We start from the raw sequence: 17,366 nt of genomic DNA, 5'->3' as shown, positions 1-17,366 counted from the left end.
GCGTTCCCGCATCGCTCCAGTGTGAACCCAGCCTAATAAGCGATCGTTTTTCTGATCGCTGTATTAGTGTCACAGGTGACGCTAGTTAGGCAGGTAGGTATTTAGGTTCGCCGCAGCTTTTTATAGCGCCAGGGACCCCCATATACTACCGCATAAAGCCCCCTGATTGCCCCCTAGTTAACCCTTTCACCAGTGATCACCATATAACTGTTACAGGTGACGCTGGTTGGTTAGTTATTTTTTTATAGTTTCAGGGCACCCGCCATTTATTACCTAGTCTCACTAGTGTACCCCTAAATTTAGGGGTGTCTACTTTCCAAAATGGGGTCATTTGGGGGGGGTTTGTGCCATCTTGGCATTTTATGGCCTTCAAAACTGTAACGCCCTTAGAAAGCCTGAAGGCGGTGCTTGGTTTTCGGGGCCCCGTACGCGGCTAGGCTCCCAAAAAGTCCCACATATGTGGTATCCCCGTACTCAGGAGAAGCAGCAGAATTTATTTTGGGGTGTCATTTCACATATGCCCATGGCATGCGTGAGCAATATATCATTTAGTGACAACTTTGTGAAAAAAAAAAAAAAAAAAAAGTTTGTAATTTTCCCGCAACTTGTGGCAAAATATAAAATATTCCATGGACTCAACATGCCTCTCAGCAAATAGCTTGGGGTGTCTACTTTCTAAAATGGGGTCATTTGTGGGGGTTTTGTGCCATCTTGGCATTTTATGGCCTTCAAAACTGTAATAGGTAGTGAGGAGTGAAGTCAAATATTTACGCCCTTAGAAAGCCTGAAGGCGGTGCTTGGTTTTCGGGGCCCCGTACGCGGCTAGGCTCCCAAAAAGTCCCACATATGTGGTATCCCCGTACTCAGGAGAAGCAGCAGAATTTATTTTGGGGTGTCATTTCACATATGCCCATGGCATGTGTGAGCAATATATCATTTAGTGACAACTTTGTGAAAAAAAAAAAAAAAAAAAAAAAGTTTGTAATTTTCCCGCAACTTGTGGCAAAATATAAAATATTCCATGAACTCAACATGCCTCTCAGCAAATAGCTTGGGGTGTCTACTTTCTAAAATGGGGTCATTTGTGGGGGTTTTGTGCCATCTTGGCATTTTATGGCCTTCAAAACTGTAATAGGTAGTGAGAAGTGAACTCAAAAATTTACGCCCTTAGAAAGCCTGAAGGCGGTGCTTGGTTTTCGGGGCCCCGTACGCGGCTAGGCTCCCAAAAAGTCCCACATATGTGGTATCCCCGTACTCAGGAGAAGCAGCAGAATTTATTTTGGGGTGTCATTTCACATACGCCCATAGCATGTGTGAGCAATATATCATTTAGTGACAACTTTGTGTAAAAAAAAAAAAAAAATTTTTTTTTTGTCATTATTCAATCGCTTGAGGCAAAAAAATAAAATATTCAATGGGCTCAACATGCCTCTTATCAATTTCCTTAGGGGGTCTACTTTCCAAAATGGGGTCATTTGGGGGGGTTTTGTACTGCCCTGCCATTTTAGCACCTCAAGAAATGAGATAGGCAGTCGTAAACTAAAAGCTGCGTAAATTCCAGAAAACGTACCTTAGTTTGTAGATGTGACAACTTTTGCGCAAACCAATAAATATACAATTATTGACTTTTTTTTTACCAAAGACATGTGGCTGAATACATTTTGGCCTAAATGTATGACTAAAATTGAGTTTATTGGATTTTTCTAATAACAAAAATTAGAAAATATCATTTTTTTTCAAAATTTGCGGTCTTTTTACGTTTATATCGCAAAAAATAAAAATCGCAGAGGCAATCAAATACCATCAAAAGAAAGCTCTATTTGTGGGAAGAAAAGGACGCAAATTTTGTTTGGGTACAACATTGCATGACCGCGCAATTACCAGTTAAAGCAGCGCAGTGCCAAAGTGTAAAAAGACCTCTGGTCATTTACCAGCAAAATGGTCCGGTCTGAAAGTGGTTAAAGCAGTGCAGTGCGAAATTGTAAAAAGACCTCTAGTCCTTAGGCTGACAATTGGTCCGGGGCTGAAGTGGTTAAATATGCCCCCCTAGTTTCTATAAAATGTTAAAAGGTGGTAACATTGAAATGACCCCAAATAATAACGTCAAAATAACCTGACTGAACTAAAGCATGGTTTGAGTAGACTGTCATGTATGTTACCAATAAGTATGTCTATGGATGCAGCACAGAACAACCCGCCTGGAGAAAGAATTCCTTTGGGGCTGATCCATCAATCCTGTCCTCTTTAATTTATTGTTTTATTCTGCATTATGTCACATTTATCTTCTAAAATGATTTGATTTTTTTTTTTCAATGCCTTTTTCTTCCTGAGAATTCGAAGGTCAAAATGGGCTCCGAACAATTTCAAACCAGTTCCAGATGGGCACACAGGAGCAAAGAATAAAAAAAAGTGTATTAATTAAATAAGCAAAAAAGAAAAAAAAAACTGAAATAATTATCACAGCACAGTTGTCGTCAAAATTATAGGTAACATATATTTTATACATCTAGCATTACTAATGAATTAAACTAGCTAGCATATCCAGCTGCTTTTAACTTGACACTTATTATTATTTTACCTTTCAAAAGACAGTGTGGAGCAAAGCAATATCCTTTATTGGCTAACTAAGGTTATTAGTTGTATAAGGTTTTAAGTACATTTCACTGAGCATTAGACAAAGTATTTGACAATCAAAAATATAAAGATTCATATATTATATTATTTTTTTGTGATGGAAATGAGACGTGCAGATACCTTCATTTTTAAGCAGATTCGACTGTGCTTCACATTGTAGTCGAGAGCCTGTTAGCCCTCCTCACCATAACCTGCCTATGGTTGTTGGTTTCCAAGCCCCACTAAGCTGAAGCCATGGCTTCTACACACTGCAGTGATGATGACCAACTAACCTGGAACAGCTGTCTACAGTTTGGAAAAAAATTGGGATGTATCTGTATAAACATTTGGCCCAGTGGCCAAAAAAGAAATAACTTGCATGGCTCTGACCAAGTTTCTAAAACAAAGGTAGGCAACCTTGGCACTCAGTTGTGGAGAAACTACAAATCTCATCATGCCGCTGTTTCTGGGAGCCATGCCTGTGGCTGTCAGAGTCTTGTAGTGCCTCATGGGACTTGAGTTTCTGGTGTGCCAAGATGGCCTACCTTTCACCTAAAATGAGGAAAAAAATTATTTTGTAGATGAAAGTTAAGTTGGCCATAAACTAGTGGAATTTTGTTCAAAAATATTTATGTTAAGAACATTTGTTAGATTTTATAGTCGTAAGTAGAGGAAAATCGATGTTCATTTTTGAGGGATGAGAAAAATGGAAGGAACAGGATGAAAATTTATTTCTGGAATGAACACATTTCTAACAGTGTGTGTGTTGTTTTCATTCAGGAAAGTCCATTCACTGAATGTTAAACAAGACTGTGAAAGGTAAGTAAACAGTTTTGTACTTTCAAACAACATTCACCATGTCACCGAATGTACTGATGAGAATTGCCTGAATTGTTTCTCAGAACTGGGGGTAAAGAATGCAGGAGGAGTTTATACAACCAGTCCACACTTACCATCAGTATAATCTCCTTTGTCAAAAAACAACCAAATGGCTCCTTAAAGGGGAGTTCCACCCACTTTTGAGACGTGGTCTTAGATTAAAGACCAACTCTCCACCCCTCATTTTTGGTAGTTAAAAATATTATTTTATTTTCTAACTTACCTTTTTATGACGTACAGCCTGTACTTCCGATCCAGCTGGTCCGCGGCACAGGATGTCATTTCCTCTTCTTCGGCGAGCCCCCCAGTTGTCTTCTAGGACATATGTGTGTCACTTACATGTGTGTACCATTCACAATGACTCGCACATGCGCAGTAGGAAACGGGCAGTGAAGCCGCAAGTTTCCACTGCCTGTTTCCCTTAATTAGAATGGCGGTGACTGCACCTGATCTGATGGATGGATCAGCCTCTTGGGAGTGGACATTGCGGGCTCCCTGGATAAGTAAGTGTCCTTATTAAAAGTCAGCAACTACAGTGTTTGTAGCTGCTGACTTTTAAAAAAAAAATTTGCAAGTGGAACACCACTTTAAGCAGTAAGGTAGGGTTTGGTTGATTTGGGATATTATTGATTGTTAAGCTGGTCATACACCTATAGATTATCTGCAGATTTTCTATGGTTAGATGGAAAAAGTGGGAGATTCCTCCATCCACACAGTTTAGCGAACATGGAGAAATCTGTTGCACTTTTTCCATCTAACCATAGAAAATCTGCAGATAATCTATAGGTGTATGGCCAGCTTTATCCAGTGTCTTCAGCTTAGTTTCCAAACAAAGATTTTGAGTCAAGTATGGATTGATGTCCAAATGGTGCAATAGTTCCCTTTATGAAGTGTGCATGCTCATTTTTTATACACCGGAGTTGGTGTACTAAAATAGTAGAAAATGCTCATTTAACAAAGTCAGTAAAGTGAAGGGTTCAAGTGAACCCCCAATTCACAAACAAGGCAACATTCTGTTTAAATTTGATAGGATATGCAAAGTGGACCAGGCTTCACTTTCCTGAGTGAAAATTCTTACTCCTTTAGTTAATCAACTTCGTTGCGTTTTCAGCTAATTGGATTGTTTTTGCTTTTTAATTCTTTAAGTACTTGTGGTTGATAATGTAATTCACATATTTTCGAAGAAAGCCAACTGCATTTGTGGCTAACAATCTTAGGGTTTAAATCATCTGCCATTCAATTAGGATTTTATGCTATTTCGCTCATTTATATAGCTCTGACAAATTCCATAGCACTTTGCAGAATACTGAGACAGAAGGTGTTTACAATTTAATGTTTCTACACACTCACTAGGCCGCACTTGGGTAGATGATGATTAATCTATTAATTAAACCTCTTAGCACACAAAATAAACAAACACAGACGTGGGTAATGCATATAAACTCTTAGTAGATAGTGTCACTGTTGAGAATTTCTACCCAGGGCACCAGTGCTGCAAGGTAAGCATGCCAACCACTTAGCCAATGTGCTGCCCAACTACTTGAGGTGGAAGGATCACAGCAGTTTTATAAGGATTCTTTGAGTTTTTTTCAAACATAGGACAATTTTCAGAGAAGCTGCCACCATTGCAAACTGGAAATGTGTGCAACTCATGTGAACACGGTTGCACAAATCTGAGATTAATTACTTATTTGTAAGTACAAATCATCAAAACTCTCACATCAATGAATCTGTTTCTAATAAAACACTATTTTGTGTCTACTACTTGATTTTTTTTAGAGTTGATCACCCTGTAACCCCTTCTTCAGCACCATGTATTACCACAAAAAATAACACTCCACCATAGTGCTGCCACAGGAAAAGTTCCATCAGCTGCCATGCCTCTGTGCAATGACAGTGCCATTACTGACCACTAAGGTAATCTTATTGGACATTGAAGGCAGTTTAGGACTAGGGATGAGATTAGGTCTGGTCCAAACCTATGGTTGGCTGGAAGGAAGCTGTCAATCATCTGTGCTGAGGGCATTCCTCACTCTGTAGTTGCATATACACAAAGGGTCGGGGATGCTTCTGACATCATTGATCTAATATGACCATATGACCATATTAGGTTGATACTGTGATGGGAGTCACCCTGAACCAGCCAGGTTGTCTACGCTATGCTTAGAACACTGACATTGGACAGTTGAACTGTGTGCAGGTCTCTCCATGAAAGAAGTGATCTGTGTGCCCAGTTACTGTTTTAAATAGTTGTTGAAAGGTTAAAAGTTTCAGTACCTAGTTGTTGTCTGCATTCCCAGGTTTTGTTTATAGATGTGTTGATAAGTTTGAATGTACCTGTGCCTGATGTGATTGGATGTAAAGTTTATCCCACCCTGCGTCTCTATGCCAACAAGGAGGGGGGATTGTCTCCAGAGATATATATTTGTGTTTGTTCTTCAATAAAGCTTTATGCTGTTATTCACCCTACACTGAGTTACGGCTAGTGACTGGGTGGGCTGAGGGATCTTGGACCATGCTGGTACTGGGCAAGGAAGCTAATACAGGCGGACTTACTCCTCTTGAGTACAAGGTTGGTCACAGATGCCATGTGGCCATATCAGGTCAATGATGTCAGGAGCATGTGCTAACAGCTTCCTTCTAGATTCAAACCAAATGTGCTAACAGCTTCCTTCTGGATTCAAACCAAACCCAAGCTCATCCTTATTAAAGGCTTAGTCGTATAGGTAGGGAAAGCCAGGCCCCTCTAACAAAGTGGAACTAATTCAGAGGATGGGGGGGGGGGGTGGCAAAAAAAAACTTTCTGGCTAATATTGGAAATAACAGGCATCTTGTGGTGTCTGACTTTGAGCAGGACATTTTTTAACCACTTTAATGGTGGTACAGTTTCACAGATGTGAGCCTCCCTTGAACAATGAACTGAATTGGCAGCATGAAGTTGGTGGAGCCAAGCTCTTTTCCTCAAAATCATAACTCTGGTATTTATTTTACTTTATTTCATGGGATATTGTAGGCTTTCCCTAGAATATGCTTTTTATGCAAGACATGCTATCCATATACCAAGATGTAAAGGTGTAATCCACTATAGAGATACATTTAGAGGTGCATCTCTTTATATCTTTTAGATTTTTTTCTGCTTAGATGGGCTAGACTAGGCTGAGCTACCACTGCAGGTTCTCACACTATTATCACTGGTGATCCCTCTAGTGATAACTAAAAATCTATAAAGAGGACTCAGAACCTCCTTACCCCTGCTAGTGATCCCTAAAGTAATAGCTAAACACCTATACAGGGTGACTCAGAACCCCCTTTCCCCAGCTAGAGATCCCAATAGTAATAACTAAAGATCTATAAAGGGGACTCAGAACTGCCTTCCCCCAACTGGTGATCCCTTTAGTATTAGCTAAAGATCTATATGGGGAATCAGAACCTCCTTCCACCAGTTGGTGATCCCTCCAGTGATAACTGAAGATCTTCATAGGGGACTCTCATACCGTTATTGCTGGTGATCTCTCTATTGATCACTAAAGATCTATATAGGGGAATTAAGATTTCCTACCTTCTGCTGGTGAACCCTTTGGTGATAACTAAAGATCTATACAGGGGACTCATAACCTCCTTCCACCAGCTGGCGATCCATTTAGTGCTAGCTAAAGATTTATATATTGGACGTCATCCTACTGGCGATCCCTGTAGTGATTACTAAAGATCTATAAAAGGAAATCAGGACCTCTTTCCTCCTGCTGGTGATCCATCTAGTGATAACTAAAGATCTATAAAGAGGAATCAAGACCACCTCCCTTCTGTCAACGGTCTCGCTAATGATAAATACAGATCTATATAGAAGGATCAGGGCCTCCTTCCTCCTGCTGGTGACCCCTCTAGTGATAGCTAAAGGTTTTTATAAGGGACCCAGAACCTCCTTCCTCCAGCTGGTGATCCCTCTAGTGACGCTCTCCAGAATTCTATTCACTTTAAGTGCAGTGATCCATTTTTATATTCATTTGCATCCAGTTCTATCTAATCCTGGAATCAGACCCCCTGTTGGCTAGAAGAACCCACCAATGGAGTAAACACTAAGGAGCAAACTTGCATAGCGAACACATGCCTTTATAACTGTTTGCCACATAAGTGTCAGAACAGCCATTTCACAAGAAGTAAATATGACCAAGGAATACAAATGGATACTTACAATGCAACCTAACAAAAGGCTTCTGGACATTTGTTGTTTAATTAGGTCTGCAGTGACCCCTGTGGTATGGAGCCATCTATAGATTCATTTAGAAAAGAAAATGGGTCCTCCGCCTTCCATAAAACACTATTATGAACCCTCCAATACACACGTTTAATTAGAGAAAATATCCATTCTAGCAATTTAAATGATTTTGGCAATTTCAGGAGGGCACATGTAATATTCAAATTACTTTTACTCTGCACTGTCTCGTCTGCCTGGGCTCCTCTTCCCAGGTGGATTTGCACACTCTGTAATGCTCTAATTTCCCTTACAAGCCATGTCAAATATAATTTTGGTGCAAAGTTAGTAATTATACGTAACATCAGTCTGATGTTAAAAACACTGAAAAATTTAGCACGGAGAGACACATGGAAAGAAACTACTCTAAAACACATGAAAAAAAAAGCAGCAGTCAGTTTTTTTCCCCTCCTCTCTCGCATTCTCAATCTTTAATTAATAATAGCATGTTTTCAAGAACTCAGCTAGTGTATTTTTGAACTCAGTGGAATTCACTTAAGTTCTAATTACTTTGTCTTAGGCAAGGATGGGAAAGTCTGTTTTACTGTAGCTGCCAATACTTAAAGAATGGCTCACACACTTTTCCTACTTTTAAAAGATCCTGTCAACGGCCACCATCTTTAGACGTAGCCTTGCCCCGCCAAAGACATTATAGCCATCCATTTCTTATACAGTCATGAAGGTACCCATCATGCATTGGCTCTGAAGGCGTTATATTTGAGCTCAGTAGCGCCACTCCTGGGTCGGAAGGCGTAGTGTCAAATTCTTAGAATTCCTGTTGCCTCAGTAGCAACCTGTTCATGAAAGCAATTTTTACATGTTAGCAAACGTCTGAATCGGAAATTAAAATATAGGAGGACCAGAATTAAAAGATAAGTTTAGTTTTGCACCACTAAAAATAGGTAACCCCCTTCCATTCCACTCTCTTCTAATCTTTTTAGAGTAAAAAATACACACATGCTGATGTGGAAGCCACTGCAGGCCCTCCTGAAAGTCAATAACTGGGTCATAGAATTGCAGTTACTGGAGGCCTCATCTTCAACTTTGCACAGGGTACCCGCAGCCCCAAATGCTGTAATTAAAGACAAATTCCACTTGTTCCCTCATCTTTCGCTCTACCTACCCCCCCCCCCCCCCCCCACCACCCCCAACACAATTGCTCTCTTAAATCTCCCTCCCCGACTCCATGTTTTAAAAATCACTATACTTAGGTTTTTCTTGCAGTCTTCAGGCTGGTTTGGTGATGTCATGGGTGCTTCCTTTTTTCCCAATATCTGTGGGTGGTCCTTCCCTCTTAATATTACAGTGCAATGTTCATGAATCTTTATGTCCAATGCTGGGAGCCCCAGCCAGTGTGACGTCATTATCCCAGGGACGTATTCATGACGGCCTGGCCTTACAGGAAATGGGTTAGCGTTGAAGCTTGGCATCATTAAACCAGGAAGAGGAGGAGTGCCTGGGAGTGAAGGGTCTGCTGGGTTGAGCTGAGTATTGCAGATAGAGATGTTTATTTATTTTTTTATTCCATTAAAGTTTTATTGAAAGATTTTAAACATCGTGTACAAAATGTACAAAGGTATTCAAAGATTATTGTACACAAAACAGGGAGACAACCATATAAAGAAAAAAAGAAGCAAGTGCCATATTTATGGTGATGCAAGCAAACATCTCATGTGGATCTGGGTAAAATGAGCACACCATAAAAACATTTTCTGGGACGTATGAGTGGGTGGCCTTATGGAGCATCGAGTTGACACACAAACATCACAACAGAATGATAGATGCTAGGTTGGAACGGTCCCCAATACACACTGAAAAGCTAACAAGGGGAGCATTATTCCAAAAATCTCAAGGTTATCAGAGCCAAAAAAAGACCTATTCTCTTGATTTCTCTAGGAAATTCATTGATGGAAACAGAAGAAAGAGAGTAAAGGATGCAGCGGAAAGAAAGAAAAACTTCAGGGGGAGAGAGGAGAGAAAAATAAAGGAAAGAACACAATTGCTCACACCAAAATAAGGTGAAAACAGCGGCTTGATAGGTAGATTTAACCCCAAGAGGTGATAGAGGTGCTTCTTTTTATTTTTAGAGCTGCTGAAGGCTGCTTTTTTAGGAATCTTAAAAAAAGATTGACTGGGGCTTCAGTTATATAATTATATATTTTTTAATTTTCATAAAGTTTTTAAAGGGTAACCTAACTTATGGAAAAAAAAGTCGTTGGAAATAAAAAAGGAAATGCAAGACTTCGATAAGCAAGACAAATTAAGCCCAGCTATAAATGTATTCCTTTTGGCAGCACTAATCCTTACAAATAAATAGACCAGTGTTTCTCAACTCTGGTCCTCACGGCACCCCAACGGGTCATGTTTTCAGGATTTCCCTCAGATGAAACAGCTGTGGTATTTATTAAGGCACTGAAACTGATCAAATCACCTGTGCAAAATAATAGGAAGCCTAAAAACAAGATCTGTTGGGGCACCTTAAGGACTGGAGTTGAGAAACACTGACATAGACACTTCTCCCATGCCAGCATAGATTGGCAGTATAGTACAAGAGGAGGACAATGTTGTCCTCTGTCTAAGGCTGCCCATTTTTCCCTACTAGGTACCAGCCTAGCACGGATATCATCAGGAGGAGTGGCCTCCAACATGTGTTGAGTAACTTAAATACTAACCACTGAACCACCAATGAATCATAGAGTTTTTTGAAAATTAACATACATTTAGCCACAAATTTTCTAATTAATAATAGGCAAGTGATGCGAGTTGAATGAAGAATATGCCATATATCACAAATTTATTACAAACAATAAAAACAATGTTTAATAAAAAAATTTATTTTTCTGTAAGAGAAGTACATAAATCAATGGTGCCTTGCTTAACTTTAGTGCACAAATCTTCTTTCACAAGTAGCCTTAAAGCGGAACTTCAGCCTATTTTTAACATTCTTCTTGATGCAATCCTGTCCCTCTCCCGTAATACTATTGGATAAGAAAAAAAATGTTTTGGCTTTCTACATACTTTTTTTTTCATTTCATCTCTGTTCTTCCCGCTCTGATCGCCTAGGCGAATGACTCCTGGGATATAATCATCAGAAATCCCAGCAGTCTCCAAGTGTTTTTTTCTTCTCTTCATAGAGCTCTACACTTGAGTGGCAGGAGGAGGAGGATGGAGAGGCATGCCCATAGTCTGGGAATCTATGCTTCAGAGTGCAGAGGGGGAGGGCATGAGGCATGATCAGAGGCTCAGGATCACTGTTTGAGAATGTTGAGGAGGTGGGTGAAGAGGCGTGTCCAGAGGCTAGGGATCTGTGCCTGTGTGGTTGAGAGAGTGGAGGAGGAGGGCAGAAGGCGTACTTAGAGGCTCCTGTACATGGTTGGAAGAGCAAGCTGGGACTTTCACCCAGTGATCCATGGGCACAACGAGGAGGATTAGAACATCTACTGGCAATGTGTGTGTCTGTGTCTATATCTGTGTGTGTCTATGTGATTGTGCGTGTGTCTAACTCTGTATGATTGGGAAGAAGAAACATGTGCCCATACTTAAAATGGCTGCCCATACAGCACATGTGAGTTCTGTACTAATAAATTATTCCATAGTAAATACAGCCTCTTGCTAAAAATTAACTCCCAAAATCTCATCAACAATATCTCTGGCTGCTGCTGGATTTTTTTTCACATTTTTTCTTTCTTTGACTGAATTTCCTCTTTAGGGCCATCCAAGTGAAATGCGTTTCACCTGTTAGGTCTTAAACCTAGAGATAAGGGGAGCTCATTTAGTGTTTGCGAAGCCGTGGGTACAATAGATTATATTTGGTGGGATTGCCCCCAAAATTAGGTATTTCTGAACTATACTCTCAAATAATATATATTATTTCGGGCCCTTTATTAAGTGTTCCCAAAAATCTATACAAAGCCTTACTCAAGATCAACCAATGGAATGTACTACCAATCAAATTAAACCTACACCATTTATCTTCCCTGTGGCCAAATAAACCTTGGCCATTTCCTGGTGGTCTGGTCCTCCAACAGTCATACAAGTTAAACAAGAAATGGCATGGTACCTAATAAATTAAAAAATTAAACCTGTTCTTCATGGTAAAGTCAAGAAATGTTTGGTCTTCTTGGATCACACATTATTTTCCTGGTGATTTTGCCAATTTTTTTGTGGACTATTTAATACCCACCTAGGTTCAAAATGTGGTAGTGCCCTGGCCTATCTTGCTCTCTCTTTCCCTACCCTGTCCTACACCTTATCCCCTTCCTCTTTTCTTATCTTTTCATTCTATTTCTCAAAACAACTGGTCTTTTCCTTTTCTTTTATGCCCTGCTCTGGTTTGTTAATGGAGGTTGATTTTACATAATGTTTTTCCCAACAACACAGAATCTGCATGGCTGAACATCGGTCAGACTCCAAGGAAAAGGGTAATTGTTAGATGCTGTTTCCTGTTTAATACAGAACAGATTGTGTGCTTGATCATTATTTGCCCTCAGCTTGGAATTTTTTCTTGTATGTTGCACAAAATTTTGTACCTCTGATCTTTTGTGTTCATCTCTAAACTTTGCAAAAAAAAAAAAAAAAAAACTTTTCAATAAAAACATATTATCATGGAAATATTTGTTAAAATGCTTAAGAAATCCATCCTGCAATACTCCCTTCTTAATTTTATTGTATACAATCAAATGTTGATATGAAATTATTTTCCTCCTATTTTGAAGCAGTTTCAATTGCATGATAGGCAGTTTTATGTAAGCATGGGCAAATACAGAGAAAAAATAAATAAATGCTGAAACTGTCAAATATGGAAAAAACAACAATTTGAAACCTTCATTGCCTACGCTGAGAAAATCAGAAGCTTATTCAACTTTAAATGAAGGATGGATGATGTTCAAAGGGCTACCATTATTAACAATATTAAAGGTTGTAGACGGTCAATCCACGATCCCCAATGGTAGTAATATTGATTCGCTTTCCTTTCTTTATAGGCCATTATATGTCCATATAGACATCGAACTTTTATAGATTGGGTAAGGTCAGATAGATCTGGTATAATTTTGCTTTTTAAGAGTCTTGTCATTTCCATTCTAGCTGCACTGAGAATTTGAGTTTTTAATCGGTTTAAATTTCCCTGGGATTGTGTATATGTATTAAGGTTTAACGTACCCAAATCTGAGAATGGTATCAGACTTTGTTCTGCTCAATTAACAAAGGGAAGCAGGCCTCTTTGTTAATTAGGAGTGATCAGTTTTTTGTTCTGTGGCTGTGACAGATACAGCACACAGCACAGAGAACAGGAAAGCTGGAGCTGCATGCTACAATCTCACTGTCGCCCCCCCAACAACTCCTTCACTTGGCTCAGATTGGGGGGTAGAAGAAAGGCTGTTAACCCTGAAGTCTCTGCTCGTGTAGTGTAATCACTGCACGGGCAGAGAGAGAGATATGAGCTGTCTACTGACAGCTTACATTACCTATGACAAGGTCACACCTGCTGGGTTAATTAGGAGCAGACCTGCATGATGCTGACCATATGTTATACAATTTTCATATTCAATTTCCTTTAGATTTACCTTCAACAATACCTTCAATACATTTTCTGAGCATTGTAGTTGAAGTGATCTTACCTAACTCTCTATATGTTACTATTATACATACATGGGTATTTCCCCTTTAAGGGTTTATTAGTCAAGCCATAGGAACTAGTCACAACTCATCAACCTGATCCGACCATTATATGGTTGGTCACTGAGACATGTTTTAAACCACTTTCACTTTGTATATGTTTTTTATCTTTGTCTTAGGCGTTTTTCATTGATGTTTTGTCAACCAATAAAATTTAGATTTTTTTTATATAATGAAAAATATGCCTGCAACGTCCATTTTTTTCTACTCTTTATTTCTGTATTGCCTTCAACTATGTAGTATAAGGGCCTGCCTGATTGCATACAATTTGAAACTGTTTAGGTTTGACCTCATATTATGTGGTTTTGGTAAATCTAAAGGAAAATTTTACAAGAAAGTTGTATAATGCATGACCAGCCTCAGTATTCACTTTGAAATAGAAACTGGTACAGGTGGAGCAGATAGATCTGAAACAGGTCTACTTGCTTAGTTAATAAGGCACACACCACTTATGACAGTTTCCTGCACCATTATAAGGTTACAGGGAGCTTAGCTAATTTCCTGGACTGATTTATTTTAGCCTAACACACACTGCAACATTTTGTGACATGATGCCGCAATCAGTTCGACATAATTCTGCCTGTCTGGCATGAACTTTTACTAAATTCCACACCACTGCAAAAAAGGTCTAGATATGACATTATTCCACAAAAGCCATAAGGTCAATGCAAAGAGAAGCCAAAAAACAGTGTAAAGGCCCGTACGCACGATCAGAAAATCAGAAGTATAATTTAGTCTAATGAATGATCTTCCAATTTTCTGATCGAAAATATGGTACTTTTGACAGCCGGTTACGAATCTTGCGCAGGCAAAAACTGGGTGTGCAGGCTCCAAAATTTTTGTCTGATGTGACCACAATGTCTGATTTTCATTTCATTAGTATGGTTTTTGGCCAAAAAAAAATCTGAAGAGCAAGACTAGGCATGCTCAGAAATGAAAGAACACATACAAAACAATTCAACACATTACGTCACTTCTGACATTGAATTCTGTCATATGAAAATTTTCTTATGGTAAGTAACCTCTTCACTTTCAATATGAGACTAGCATGCAACAAAAAAACTGATGAAAATTCACCCTATAATCTGTGTGCAAGACTTTAATGGACTAGAAGTGAACTGGACCTTTAAAGGTAATTAAGTCCAATAGTTCTAGTTCATTCACATTATTCTCAATCAAGCACTGATGGAGGTGGTGTTTTTGTACACCTGAAAAATGTTGGCTCTTTTTTGGATTGTCCCTCTTACTTTTTTGGAATAAAGTTGTATCTATACTATTTAGAAGTGGTGTGGTGGTTCAATTTCTATTATTGTTACATTGCACTATAAGCCAAGGAGACTGTGGAGATCCTCTGTGGTGCAGAAACCACCTGCCTGGGAACCAGATTATGTACATCAACATCAATGCTGTAAGATAGCAATACCCATAATATAACCTTATGGGTTCAGTGCTGCATTTCCGCTTTCCCTAACAATATAAAACAAGGCTTTTTGTGTTGTCCATGTGTTGGGACTATGTTGACCAATGCAGTCCAGCACATGTGGTGTGAACAACCCCTTAAATTGCCAATACTTTTTTATAAAGTGTATGTACAACACTTTTTTCTTTAATTCTAGATAAAGTAGGTAAGAAACTTTGCCAGTTGATTTTTTAGCCATGTACTAATGGGGAAATTTCCCTTCACTTCCTGTCCTAGACATGCAACACAATTGTAGGAAACCTCCAAAAGTGACGGGAATTTCCCTCTCAGATAGTTGCCTTCCTCAAATTCCCCTCTCAGATAGTTGCCCTCTACAACAGGTGTCCTCTTTGAAATATTTACCCTTACCTCTTTTTCGGAGACGACTCTAAAATGTTGGATTCCCCATTACTTTCTTTTTCAATGGCAATAGTCAACAAAACAAACAGTGTGATGAATCTGCCTAATGGGGACACAGCAATACAACATTTAAAAAGAGGGTCTAACCCTTCTCCATCTTACCCAAAACTTTTTTTTTTTTTTTATGGTTTTCCATAGCTTTTCCCTTTAAACATTTAAAAAATTAAAATTAACATGAAAATGCACCTTTGAAGATCTGAGACCAGCTGGACAGTGAATAGGAGCCGCTTCTATGGACCGGTTTTATAGAGTGAAGGACACCTGTAGAAGAAAAGAATAAGGTAATTACTTCACCATATTTATCAACCCTTATAAAAAAAGAATTTAACCCCAGCAGTGCAGGGGGGTGGGGGGGATATCAGGGGGAACTTTTATTTTCCCCGGAGTTCAGTTTTAAAGGGTTGATTCATCTTTTCTGATCCTGGAATCCGTAAGTGCAGAAAGGGTGAACTAACCATTTTAATTTCTTTTTAAATAACTGAACTAATGTTATATATCATTTCAAGCAGTACTTGGATTTTGACTTGATCTACTCCTTTTGTAGTTTCTGTACAGCAAATTTCAAATTGGGAGCAATGAACACATCAACCTGCTACTTCTCTTTTCACTGTCCAATCACACGCTAGGGGAGGAACAAGACTCACAAGTGTTACTGAACTCAAGCAAAGAAAATCAGGTCTCTTGCCCTGGAAAACAGTGTGGGAGGACTGTGAAAATCTCAGGACTGGAGGGACAAAAATACTTCTGCAGGTATTTTCTCAATGTATTTAGCTGTTTACCTCAAGTTCCATTCTAAACATCATCCATTTTAACACAAACTAAATACTTGTAATCGAAAGTCCAGAGGCCTTCTCTTGCTATGTCTGTGCTGTATATCATTACCTAGAGGAACAACATTATAAAAGCATCTATAAACTCCCTATGGAGATTTCCTGCCGACAAACGCACACCTGGCTCCCCAAACTTATCTGAACTGTTTGAAAGACCAACTGTTTGCTCAGTCTGCCATCTGCTGCGTCCAGAGTGGGGTGGAGCCCATATGCCAAAATTTCAGAGAGCTTCTGCATAATACAATGTATGGTAATTCTATGTGAACGGAGAGAGCCCAGCTTTATCTTATCAAGGGAGGAAACAGATTGCAGAGGCTCCATATTCTCCTTATAGGTTGAATTCTCTCCAGCGACAAGTTCTTGTACATGGGCGTTGGGGCTTATTTACTTAAAAAGTAGAGAAATATTTCACTTAGAAAAATGAAGGTTCACATAACCTAGTGAGGTTGTGTTTATGTCAGTCAATTAGTCAAACATTTTTTTCTTCATCATATGGTAAGGATTTCAAAGTCAATATTCAGGTAGCTAAGTGAACTTTAATAAACTAACCCTGTTATCTCAGAAAATGGCAGGCGAATTACATCTGTGTAAAAATATGGTATAAACTGGCCAATAAACTTTGGAAAAAAAAAATGTAACTGGACAGACACGGCTCAAATTATGGCTGTTTTACTGTATGTAATGCAACCAAAATTCAAGCCATGGGTGGCCCTGAAAAAACCCCTGAAAACCTCATTTAGTTGCAGTCACTGTTCAGGGATTTTGACAGTAGTGGGTGTTGGCTATCAGAATACAAAAGCTCCACACTGTACAGACTTACAGAATTTTTTGTACAGAAAAAAAAAACTATTGTTGCTTTTAAGTCAAGTCCAGCCATATTTAAAGATAATACAAAACATGGGTCCTGATGAGGGAGGAATGTCCAGACCCCCGATATGTACTGGCTTTTTTTCTCATGATCATTTAATGGAATATCTCTTTGGACTCTCAGACCTTTGGCACACCTTTTGTTTTCTGTATAGTTGGAAATGTCTGAAGCCCCCCTCTTTTTGGGGGTGGTTTCTGGTATCTGTGAGCAGCCCAACGGAATCAAGCTTGTTCAATCAGTAAGAGCTCATTGGTCTCTAACAACATTGGACACCAATAATAGAAGATCACAATAGCTGGCAGTAAAAAATTGATCCACGTGTGTTGTTTAGCTTAGAAAAGGGAGTCACTGGATTTCTTTCACTCAGCC

This window comes from Lithobates pipiens, unplaced genomic scaffold (assembly GCF_037356315.1).
Source record: "Lithobates pipiens isolate NorthernLeopardFrog02 unplaced genomic scaffold, aLitPip1_a1.2 Scaffold_27, whole genome shotgun sequence".
In the NCBI taxonomy this organism is placed as follows: Eukaryota; Metazoa; Chordata; class Amphibia; order Anura; family Ranidae; genus Lithobates; species Lithobates pipiens.
Note: the sequence above shows the minus strand (reverse complement) of the source record.